Source organism: Nanorana parkeri, unplaced genomic scaffold, assembly GCF_000935625.1.
Source record: "Nanorana parkeri isolate BGI_ZX_2015 unplaced genomic scaffold, ASM93562v1 scaffold217, whole genome shotgun sequence".
NCBI lineage: Eukaryota > Metazoa > Chordata > Amphibia > Anura > Dicroglossidae > Nanorana > Nanorana parkeri.
The window spans coordinates 119,673-130,988 of NW_017306485.1; the positions used below are offsets into that span (position 1 = coordinate 119,673).

At 37.7% G+C, this 11,316-nt stretch overlaps 1 long non-coding RNA gene across 1 annotated transcript in view; it reads left to right on the forward strand.

Moving 5' to 3' along the window:
* Window positions 1–5,783: 5,783 nt before the first annotated feature.
* Window positions 5,784–11,316, forward strand: part of LOC108786586 — a 218,133-nt gene continuing 212,600 nt past the window's right edge. Inside the window, exon 1 of the long non-coding RNA XR_001941214.1 lies at window positions 5,784–5,909. This is a non-coding gene — a long non-coding RNA (uncharacterized LOC108786586). The remainder of the gene's footprint in view (window positions 5,910–11,316) is intronic.

Consider the following 11,316-nt stretch of genomic DNA (forward strand, 5'->3'; position numbering starts at 1 on the left):
TGTGTATAATTCTTATAATATATTTATAATGGTCCATTTCTAAAGTATGCATCATCACCTTGCTCCATTTTTAAGTCCTTTTACAAAAAAAAATCTAATCTTCGAAAAAGATGTGAAACATAATGGAAAAGACAATATGTATTAAAAGAACAAATGTCCAGATTAAATAGCTCTCGACATCAGCAACAATGATCCAATTTTGTGACCTTGAGGACAAATTCAGATCTGCATTGAGATAGCTGCATCGGCTGTCAGCTACATTTACGTTATAAAATGGCTTTTATGCATAAAGAAACTAAAATGCGCACTATAATAGCAGATAGTCTATTTCTTTACTGACAACATGAATAAATCAGACAACATTTACTTTGAGTTTGTATTTTGATACACTTGGATATTTTTACACGTAACATGCACATTATAAATGAATGTCTGTCTTTATGTTGATGTTTCCCCCAGGAATACAATTTGAGAGGCTGATTTAAGAGCGCACCCATTCAAATTGTGTTTTCGGATTTCATCTGATGCTCCTTGTCTTCTACAGAGTTGATTTAGATCTCTTTAATTCAAACAATCCTATATCTTATTGTTTCCCCACTTCATATTTCTGCCCCTCCTTCATATTTTGTAGCTTTGACATCTAATTGAACAATGTATGCGCTCATAACGAGGAGTGCCAAAAAGTAGATATTGAAACACTGATTGCAGAGTCTATATGCATACTAATTCAGTCCTTTAATTTTAGTAGCTCCCCTGGGTTGGGGACCTATGTAACAAAGTGTTGGGGCTTTTTGTGTTAGCAATCCTGTCGCTGGCAGTAAATTGCTAAAGAAAGAGACATATATTTTAATCTGCCCCTTGTTTGAAAGTCCTTTTATGTAAAACGGATATAACCTGTAAATCACAGCCCACAAGTGAATTTTCATTCATGAGTGCCACTTTTGGAAGAAACATGAATTTGGAGTCTGACCAATCTTTAAACTGTCTTGTCGTAGAACCTGATGCACAGTTTGTGCTGCCTCCCACTTTAATGGAAACCTCTAACAAGAAATACTTGGCAGCAACAGTTGACAGACTTCTAAGATTGCTAGTTGCTTAGCTTTTTCTGGCTTCTGTCCTTGACCCTTGGCCTTGACCCTAAATAAACATGCACATCATAAAGTTATTTGTGTTCAAGGTGAGTGTCTGCAATGAAGTTATTGGATTAGCCTGCCAGTCGAGCTACTAGTTTTTCCAGAAGAGGTCAATGGTAGCATCCACAGTCTCTCAGAATAGCTCTTCCTTCATACACAAAACACGTTCATTATTTATTTAGTTAGTAAATCAAAGGATGCAGTAGCATTGGTTTTCCATGTAGCAGTAAGGACACTTGACTAAGTAATTAACTAAAAGATTTAAAAGAAATCTGTAAGGAGAGAAACATGGAGGCTTCCATTGCTGGGCTCGCCTTCTAAAAATGTTAGTTCTTTGCTTGTCATGCTGACCCTCTTACATTAAAACTTTTTGTGTTCAACATGAAACAATTTTAATGTACAACTTTACCATGCTGCAGTGTGCAGTCTGCTTAATGCAGTCGAGAGAATTCAAGAAACTTTGCCTATGCCATTAAGTGAATTGTAATGCATAAATCCAACTTGTTATAAATTCATGGTTATGCTATAGTGAAAGCAGATTGTTAGGATACAGTCAAATGTTTCATCTTGCCTTTTAATGCAATCTTTTTACTAATACAATACAACACTACATATTATCTAAGAAAGTTCTGAATTAAATAACCCATAGTGCTTTAGACAAAATGGTATAAAGATGCAAGTAAGAAACGTGGTAGTCTGGTTTTAAAAGGCTGTTAATAGGTTCTTGTTCTTCTGTAAAATAGGCTCAGAAACTCAGATAATAACACTTGACCTAGCATATTGAATTTCATTTTCATAGGAAAATTCCTGTTCTCATTTGTGGATTTTAAGTTGTGCCCACATATATGTGGGTCCATCAAGGAAAGGGGGTCAGGAGACTGCATGTGACTATATATCGGGGTCTGTTTACACTTGTGTATTTTCCTGCAGTAAGACACATGAATTCTACTGCATGAAAATGCATTTTAAGTAGAATTTCTATTCTTTCCTATATGGCTGGGTAACATTTATGCACTGCAATTCAATGTGTATTGAATAAAAAATGCTGCTCAATGGGCATTGTGTAAACAAGTCCTAAGAGTCTCATAATACCGATGCATGTGTGTCATGCATGCTGTCCATGTGAATGGGATGTTTAAGCTACCCTTTAAGTATTTTAAACATTTTTAGCTAGCAGCCCCTGCAAAAGAATATGGTTAGTAGTTGCCTTTCTGGCAGGTGGCACATACAATTTTCACTGTTTAAACCACTTCAGGTGGTGCTATCCGACACTTCAGGTGTGTGTGGTACAGTTCTGTATGCTGTGGGTCCTATTGCGAGCTGCTACATCTGTACTATGCCCTTTTCCATATATACAATGATTAGTTGTGTGCGTTTTTTAACTAACATTTAAGCAAAACTGACCTATAAGTGTATGTATAGTCAACTTTAAAAAAAAAAAAATCTTTGGATAGCGTAGGGAAGGGTTAAAACCCTTGTCATTTTATTTTAAGTCTTTTTACTTCCTGTCCTAGAAATGCAAAAGGAAGGGAGATGATTTGCCTTCTTAGATTGTTGCCTCCGTAGCAGGTGTCCCTGAAAATTTACCCTCACTAGTTGTTTTGGTGACCACTAGACGTGCATTCGGATTCGGCTCATTGCCTCCCAAACCTGAAACAACATAAAAATGTGTTTCCTTTAACAAAACGAATGAAAACGTTTGTTTGATTTTCATTTATTTCATCTGGAAACAATTTTTTTGGTTGTGCACATGCCTAGTGACCACTAGTTGACCATCTCTGTGGCAATGATCATCAGAAGAAAAGATGCATTTACCTAGTGGGGGCAAACAGCCATAAAAACTTTACATCCCTCCCTACCCGTTTGTAAAAAAAAACAAACAAAAAACGTGAGCTATTATTACACTTTAAAAATTGGTGTCCCTTGGCTAAAAGTGATCTGAGCAGGTTTATAAATGTCAGATTAGGCAAGGAAGTGAGGTGAAGCCCCCTATACACTTTCACAAAAAGTGCTGACAGTAACTCTTATATCTCACATTGGCCCACTCATTTGACCTCCCCCTCCATATTCAGCATACAATGGTATGTGCCATCCATTGTGCATAGAGAACAGTTTGCGGTGGAGCTCAATTGACCTTTTATAATCCAATCATGTACACAAAATAGTGTTTGTGTGTGTTTTTTTTTTATTGCATGCATGTGATTGGGCATTCTTTGCAAAGTGATCCTTCTTCATATTCACTAACCTAAGGGAACATTCCCTTGCATTTTGCCTTTAGTAAATCAACCCAATACACCTGATTGACAAAGCAATGAAATGTGCAATGATTACTTCTAGCAACCATCAGATTGCCTGCTGCATTTTATCTCTGTTTTTTCTCTTTGCACTGAAGTGCCTCTGCCTATGTTGATTTCTCTAAAATCAGTATCTAAGTTTAGGCTTCCAATTATATTTCTGGGTGATTTTTAATTTTCAAACTGTGGGCCTAATTTACGAAAGTATAGTAAATGCCTGTGTAAATTAGACCTTATATGCCTCTACAATAGTTACTAGATTATTCTGAGGTGAAAAAAACGAAGGTGGCTAGAAATATTTTCTTTCTTTATTTTTTTACCAGCTGTGTTCAAGGCATGAGACCATGCAATAAAATGTATCTAGCTAATTCTGTGTCCTGTAAGGGCAATCTTCCTGAGGTGAGGAGGAATCCTTTCTGCACAGTTGTCACTAGAACAGATGTCCCAAGATTTTTTCCGCCTTCTGCTCCAATTTCAACTGTAACATTTTGACTTTACCTTCAAGTTTTGGTCTGGTCCCAGTTGTCACCAGAAGGTGAATTTCACAGTGGTGGCACACCAGAATAACCAGACAGGAGGTCAAAACCTTTCTCATTCTGTTCAAAAATAAACATTTTGGCTAGAGGTACACATTAAAACTAACCCATGCTTTGCCCATGCAGGGCAAAGCAACAAGTTTGATTTAATCCTTCTATACCCAGCATCATTTTCTTGTTTTTTTTTTCTTCACTCTCCCACTGACATTCTTTTTTAATTCTAAGAGCTGAAGGAAATACCTGGTACTTCTTGAGTATGGAGGAGCAAAGAACTCACCCATGTCACGGTGTTGATTGGCCACATGGAGAGTTCCTGTGTAATTTGACTCAAGCAGCTCCTTTTAATTACTGTCTTTTGCTGTAGGTTTTAGGATTGCTCAAGCTTAAAAGGTGTTTGTTGATTTTGTGTTTGTAAATGTGAATTGGGTCCAAAAATCTTATACTAACATTCAGGAAAAAAAAACTTAAGCCGGCCCTTGATATGTTTACTCTTCAATATCTACGTGGCTGTCATGTTCAGTCTGCAGATTGTTATCACTATATAGAACTGCCAGAAAGAACAGTTTTAGTGGTCAAGAAAAGCCAACCATCAAGCACTAATGAAATTGCACAAGATGGGTCTGAATGTCTCAGTATGCAAATCAGTTTGTGATAGCTATCGTCCAGTTGATCGGAAGTACACAACAACAACTATTTTACAACTGGATGATTTTCGTCTTTCAAGCAGCTTAGAAAATATTTGTCCGAGTTGGACGAAAATTGATTTATTAGTGGCATTTTCGTGCAACAAAAATCACATAATGAAAACTGAATATACGCAAATGGAGATTTTGGTCTTTTGATCGACAAAAATCAGCCAGTTAGTGGTGCTGACAAACGAAAATCACAAACTACATTGGTCTGTGCATAATGGGCTGTTTGAAAATTGAGGGTGCAATGTCGAGACAAACAAAGTTGTACAATGGTTGTAAGGTGTATGGGCACCATTAGGCATGAAGGTGGACTGGGTGGCCACTGAAATTAAGTAAGTGGCAGGCATTGCCCCAATGCCTCCCTGTGATTCTGGCATTGCCTGCTGTGGTCATTTTTATGATAATTATATGGACCTCATAAAACCTACAGATGTTCTTATGATTTTGACAAACAAATATCTGTCCATAGATCTACATTAAATATATTGCATTATGTATCTCCTAGTGGCTTATGTTATATCAGCTGTTGTAGAGAGGAAGAATAAAAATCTGATAAATATATAAGCTAATGAAAATATTAGATGGAAACCAGGTAAATATGAGTCACTTACAATACTTCTAGGTGAACTTCAATAACTCAAAATGTTTTCTCGCTAGAAATGTTTTATTTACGCTTTAATAATGGGTAATTATATAGTACTGCCAACCAAGGCACAGACTTGGACAAGTGGCTACCATAATACTAAATAATTTAAATGTAACCATTTCTATAAAGCTTGAGCTTTCAGTGACTCTTCAGTAATGTGTAGAATTTTAGAAAGGATTAGCAAGTCTGAACCGCTTACTTACTGTATGTAGAAATACTCGGATCATTTTGTTTTTATGAGATTAAAACCATATTTTCTACAAGTTTGTTTTCGCCTACCCTTTTAAACACATTTGTGTACATTGGCTTGCTTAGCTGTGGCTACTTAATACAAGGAGATCAGGAACCTGACTCTGTATGTTTTTCATTCTAGTTTGTGGCATTTCTCAGTTGGAGAAAATAACTTTTTAATTAGTTTTAACAGGGACCAAATGGACAAAATCTTTAATCGGACACAGATGAGATTATTTTCTTCTTTCTTTTAACCAGAAAAAGAATGTTTTATCTGTCGTGAAGCAGAGAAGAAAGGCCAAGAAGAATTGCACAACTACTGTGATTGCAGAGATTTAGTGGGACATCACCAGTGTTTGCTGACATGGATACAGAAAGTAAGGAATCTCCAATACAGTTTATCTGAACCCATGATTACAATACAATACAAATGTAAAAAATTACAACTTACCAGTCCTTAGATGTGGTGGGGGCATTTTTTTTTTACCTAGAGATCTGCTAGTAACTCACTTCCTTTCCTAGAATGACAATGCTCACTCATTGTACTCTATGGAGCTTGGTTGTTGCTCTAGAACAGGAAGAGTTAGGACTTCAGAACCACTCTCCTCGTCTTCATAACATGTGGGGGGAATTCTGTACATGCATAAACTAAGCAGGACTGATCATATTGTTTGTGTTAACATTGTAGAGTATATAGTACAGCACTTTATTTGTGGAAGTATGCAATTTCTTATTGAACATATAACAAAATTAAGATAAGTTTATTTGTTACGGTTGACATACATTTTACTGAGACCCTGTTGCCAGACCATTCTTTTCAACAATCTTCAATATGTGCATTAACATATTTTACCTGTAAAAGCCTTCCTTGTGTAGCGCTATTCGTAACCATGAAGACATAATTAAAATATGGGACTCTTCATCTTCCCAATAGTAATATTACCAAATGCTCGAAATCCATTTACTTTCAGTAAAGTCCTAGAAACATTCTTTTCAGGTGTGGCTGTCCATCACAAATTGTTTATGGAAATTTCCTTTCCATAAAAGGAACTTTGCAAGTAAATATTTAAAAAACATTTTTTTCCTGCATTGTTTAGGTTGATAGGGTCTCTTTACGTTCTTGCTCAATAGTCTCGGTCTATGGCTTTATTATTCTTAATATCTGAGGCCTACTAAGAGTAATAATAGCATTTTGGCCTGGAATCCATGTTCCCAGCTTGGTATACATCATTTTATTTGAAAACAAACAAAAAATGTACTGCCCTTCCTACCCTGCAAAACTATGAAGACTAGCAGGCCCTGTGCAGCGCTCACAAACTTTCTTCTCTCCCAAAACCAAAATAAACTGTTTTTGTCTAAACAATATATTTTTGATTTTGATGATAAAGCGGTTTGCTTTTTGGCATATCTGGCGGAACTGAAATACACTCCCATAGCTATCCCTCGTGCCTTTGTGTCCTATTATTATTCTCTGCTTTATTCTTCTACAGTGTCTTCCTCCTTTTTCAGGCTTTTCTGATTATCTGACTCCAATTCCCCTCCCCTCTCTCCTCAGCAATGTAGAAAACTGGATGCCCCTATCACCATTGAAGAGATTTCTCAAGCCATAACCAAATTACCATCCCTCAAATCACCTGGATCTGATGGTCTCCCCTCCGAATGGTATAATACCTATGGTGACCTTCTAGTTTATGTACATTTACATACGTACCTCGAGGCTTAAGAAACGGGTAGCCTTCCTCAGTCCATGTAGGAAGTCCTGGTTGATACTTTGTTGCAAACCAATAAAGACCCAGTGAAATGTGGCTCCTATCGCCCAATATCGCTTATTAATGCAGATGTTAAGATCCTTCCAAAAATTATTGCTTTGAGACTTTATCTTGGTGTCACCCTACTGGTGTTGAGTGACCAATCCAGTTTTATACCAGGATGGTCCACTAGAATGAAGATTGGGTGGTAACTTAAATTTCCACACCCGAATTCTGGCACAAGAGCGGACTAGACTAGACTCTTTAGATAAGGCCATTCTACACTGTTGAATGTCTTGAGTGACACAGAGGTGTGTCTTTTGGGCCTATTTGTTAAAAGAAAATGGCATAGTGCCAAAACTCCTTTTTTTCTAAAGGAAAGATAGCGGCCAGGATCTGGGCTCCTTTTTCTTGGTATAGGCTTACTTGATTCTCCCATTTAATTCCCGTATACTATATCAGAAAAGCAAATATAACTCTTACAGCCTTTTATGGCAAAACAGTCCTTTTGGTTGGCATGCTGCACAAGACTCCTCATAGGATACTTCCGGTCAATGTTGATCAAATACACTAGGGCCCAATCTTGCACCCCTAAGTAACACATGGCCCAGTCATTGAATGACAGCCCAACAATTAAAAAAAATATATATATATTATATATATATTTTTTTTTTAATAGTCCTGTACTTTTTACTTCCTATAATGAGTTTTTTTTTTTTAAAGGCAAATGCACTATTTTCCCAGGTTCTATCCTGGGGTGAGTTTTAGTCCAAAACCCATCAGCTATTGAGTCTGGGAAAACCGTACAATAGCATTCCAGGTTATTTAAACCAGGAAAACTCCTGAAGTGGCTAAAAGCTACTAGCAATAGAGTCTGAACAGTATACAAAAGAGTGACTAGAGCGCTAGGATCACTATAGGATCACAATATGTATATCTGTTGCAAAGGTGTCATAGTATTCGAGGGCATGTAACAGAGCTTTAGCTGCAGCATAAACTGATAACTCGTGGTTTGCCTGGACAGATCTGAGGCGTTGTTACCTGGTCTAATTTTCATACTGCTGTTTGACACGACTAGTTTGCTCTACTTACTCAGTGAGAACCTGGGGTGCTTCGATACCGGTTTTTCAGTTCGAGTACTGATCATCTTCTATTTTTTTTTTTTCAATCCTCGCCAATACGGATACCAGCATCTGTGGGCCTGGATTATCGGGAACTGCCGCCCAGCTCCCTGATTGCCTTGGAAGCTGGTGTTCTATCGAAAGAACACTGGCTTCATTTCCCTTGAAACACTGCAAGGCACCCTGGCTTTCTGACCAATCAGGAAGCCGGGGGGCAGGTCATGACATGCCGCCCAGCTTCTTGATTGGCCGAGAAGTTGGCTCTGTGCTCCCTCGCAGCACTGCTGGTCAGAGGGAGATCCCTCTCTGACCAGAAGTTCTGGTAGCGGGATTAAGTATCTGGGAATTTTGGTGAGTATGAGTACTCGCCCAAATACTTGGTATCGTATTCGTATCGGTGCATCTCTAGTGAGAACTCCACCTTTTAGAAAGTAGATTCTGAAAGCAGTTGCCCCTAGTAGGCTATTTGTAGCTTATTCTCTCATGTGCCGTCCTGGAAGATTATTGAGCTACCAGGTAATTAACTCTGCTTTCCCCAGTCTCCAGGAATCTTTCAGCACAGCAGGGAATTCCCTGCCCTTATTTTAGTGATTGGAGGTTTAAACTTAGTCATAGTATGTTCTATTGTTTGCCTTTTAGAATGTTAGTATTACTAAGTCAGTGAGTTTAAACTTGTTTTTTTATTTTCTGTGAGCCTTGTGTTTCCTGTTTTTAGGTGGGCGGAGCAATACTTTTGTGTTTGTCCTGGAAGATGTCCAGATCTTTTATATTTTATTTAAACATATTGGTTACCAAGCTTTGAAAGACTTGGAAACAAGGAGGCCGAACACAAGTTCCTACACCAGCGCTGTTGTATTGGATTCTGCCCAGAGCTAGCTTCTACCAGTCAAAGAAAGTCCTTCACATGGAACTAGAACTGATGTGTCAATAGAATAAAGAATATTTAATCAGAAGAAATGCTGGAGTGTGATTATACATTTTAAAAAATAGATGACACTTTCCCATTTCTATGTCGTGACTTTGTACTGTGTAGTGTGTGTGGGTGTTTATTTTTTTAATAATGTTGTAATCAATCTGCAGACAAACTGCTGCAGATAAGCAAGCTTTTTTTTCCTGTTTTTTAAGTGTAAGTACTTATTCAAAGAAGTGTCAATCATGACAAAAACTTTGATTTTTGTATGTTTTATGGCCAACACAGTGAAACAGTTGTTTACTTCTCGCAGTATAACTTTATGCAGCTTTATGTAGAAATGTAAAGACAAATGGCATGCACATCAAAGAAGGAGATTTTATGCAAATAAAGACTTCAGCACATGTTGTCTCCAGCTGTTTCCCAGCATAGGTATTTTCAGTAATCTACCCCCTTTTTAGCCATTGATCTTTCATCTAAACTAGAAATGACTTGTTGCTAAACTTTTATACTTTTGTACTTCCCTACAGTGGTCTTCCTAAAGTGCGTAGTATCCACCTTCACTCCCACAATTCATTATATCATTGTGACAACTAGATGATTTGATGGTTACATAATTGCATAGTTGCACATTTGGTCAGGTTGAAAAAAGACACAAGTTTATTGAGTTCAACCTCTAGAGATAAGCGGAGGGAAAAAAAAAAAAAAACTAAAATAGAATGCTATGCTCTGCTATGCTCAGTTACCCACTGTTGATCCAGAGGAAGGCAAAAAAAACTCCTATTAGGCATAGTTCAATGTACTCAGGACAAAAGAAATTCCTTCCTGATCCCATAAGGCAATCGGATATTCTCTGGATCAACAATTTCTGGTGCTTAACCACTTGCTGACTGGGGTGTTAAACCCCCTTCCTGTTCAGGCCATTTTTCAGTATTCAGCGCTGAAGTACTTTGACATTTAGTGCTGAAATTAATGTTATACCATTTTTTTGGGGACAGATAGAGCTTTCTTTTGGTGGTATTTATTCACCACTGGGGTTATTTTTTTACTATGTTAAGGAAAAATTACTAAAGATTTTGAAGACAAAAAACCTGTTTCCCGGATATTGTTATGAAACATTTTATTATTACCCAATTTTTCAGTAAAATTTAAAAGATTGGGTCTTGTTGGGTAAATGGACACCAAACATGTCAAGCCTTAAAATTGTGTGTGCCTGCAAAACCACAAAAAACTACAATACCCAAAATTGCCTATAGGCGACAATTTAAAGCTTTTTACTGCTCATCAGTTTAGTGTAATCAGTGATTGATGACCCTAAAATTATTGCTTGCACTCCAACATTTGCGGTGATATGTAACATGTGCAGCGCAATTGTCATTTCCGCGCGATGGTGCATACGTTTATATGTACGTATACAAGGGAGTGGGGGGACTTAACAAACATACTCCCCCTAGAGCAGGGGTAGGCAACCTTGGCTCTCCAGCCGTGCTGAAACTACAAATCCCACAAGGCATTGCAAGCCACAGGCATAACTCCCAGAGGCAGAAGCATGATGGGATTTGTAGTTTCAGCAGAGCTGGAGAGCCAAGGTTGCCTACCCCTGCCCTAGAGTATATGAAGCATGCATGTTTTTAGTTCCCAAATGCATAACTTTACATTTATCAACATTTAAACCTCATTTGCCAAATAGATGCCCAAACACACAGTGCATTCAGATCTGCTTGTAGGTTGGAGACATCCTGTAAGGACTGTATTCCACTACATAAATGCTTTTGCACAGTCCAAGTGTACTTTATCCAGAGCCATTCCTCTGTTCAATTTTTTACTCCCTCATAAAAAAAAAGTAGATTTGTTTGACAAATTCTGTCTTTTGTGAATCCGTGCTGAGTATTGCTTATGCTATTATCCTCAAGCAAAAACAAGTGCATGTGATCTTTGATTCACTTTCAAGTATCTTCCCAACTACCCGACTGGTACAGAGGGGGAATTTCCCAAGTTGGAGGTG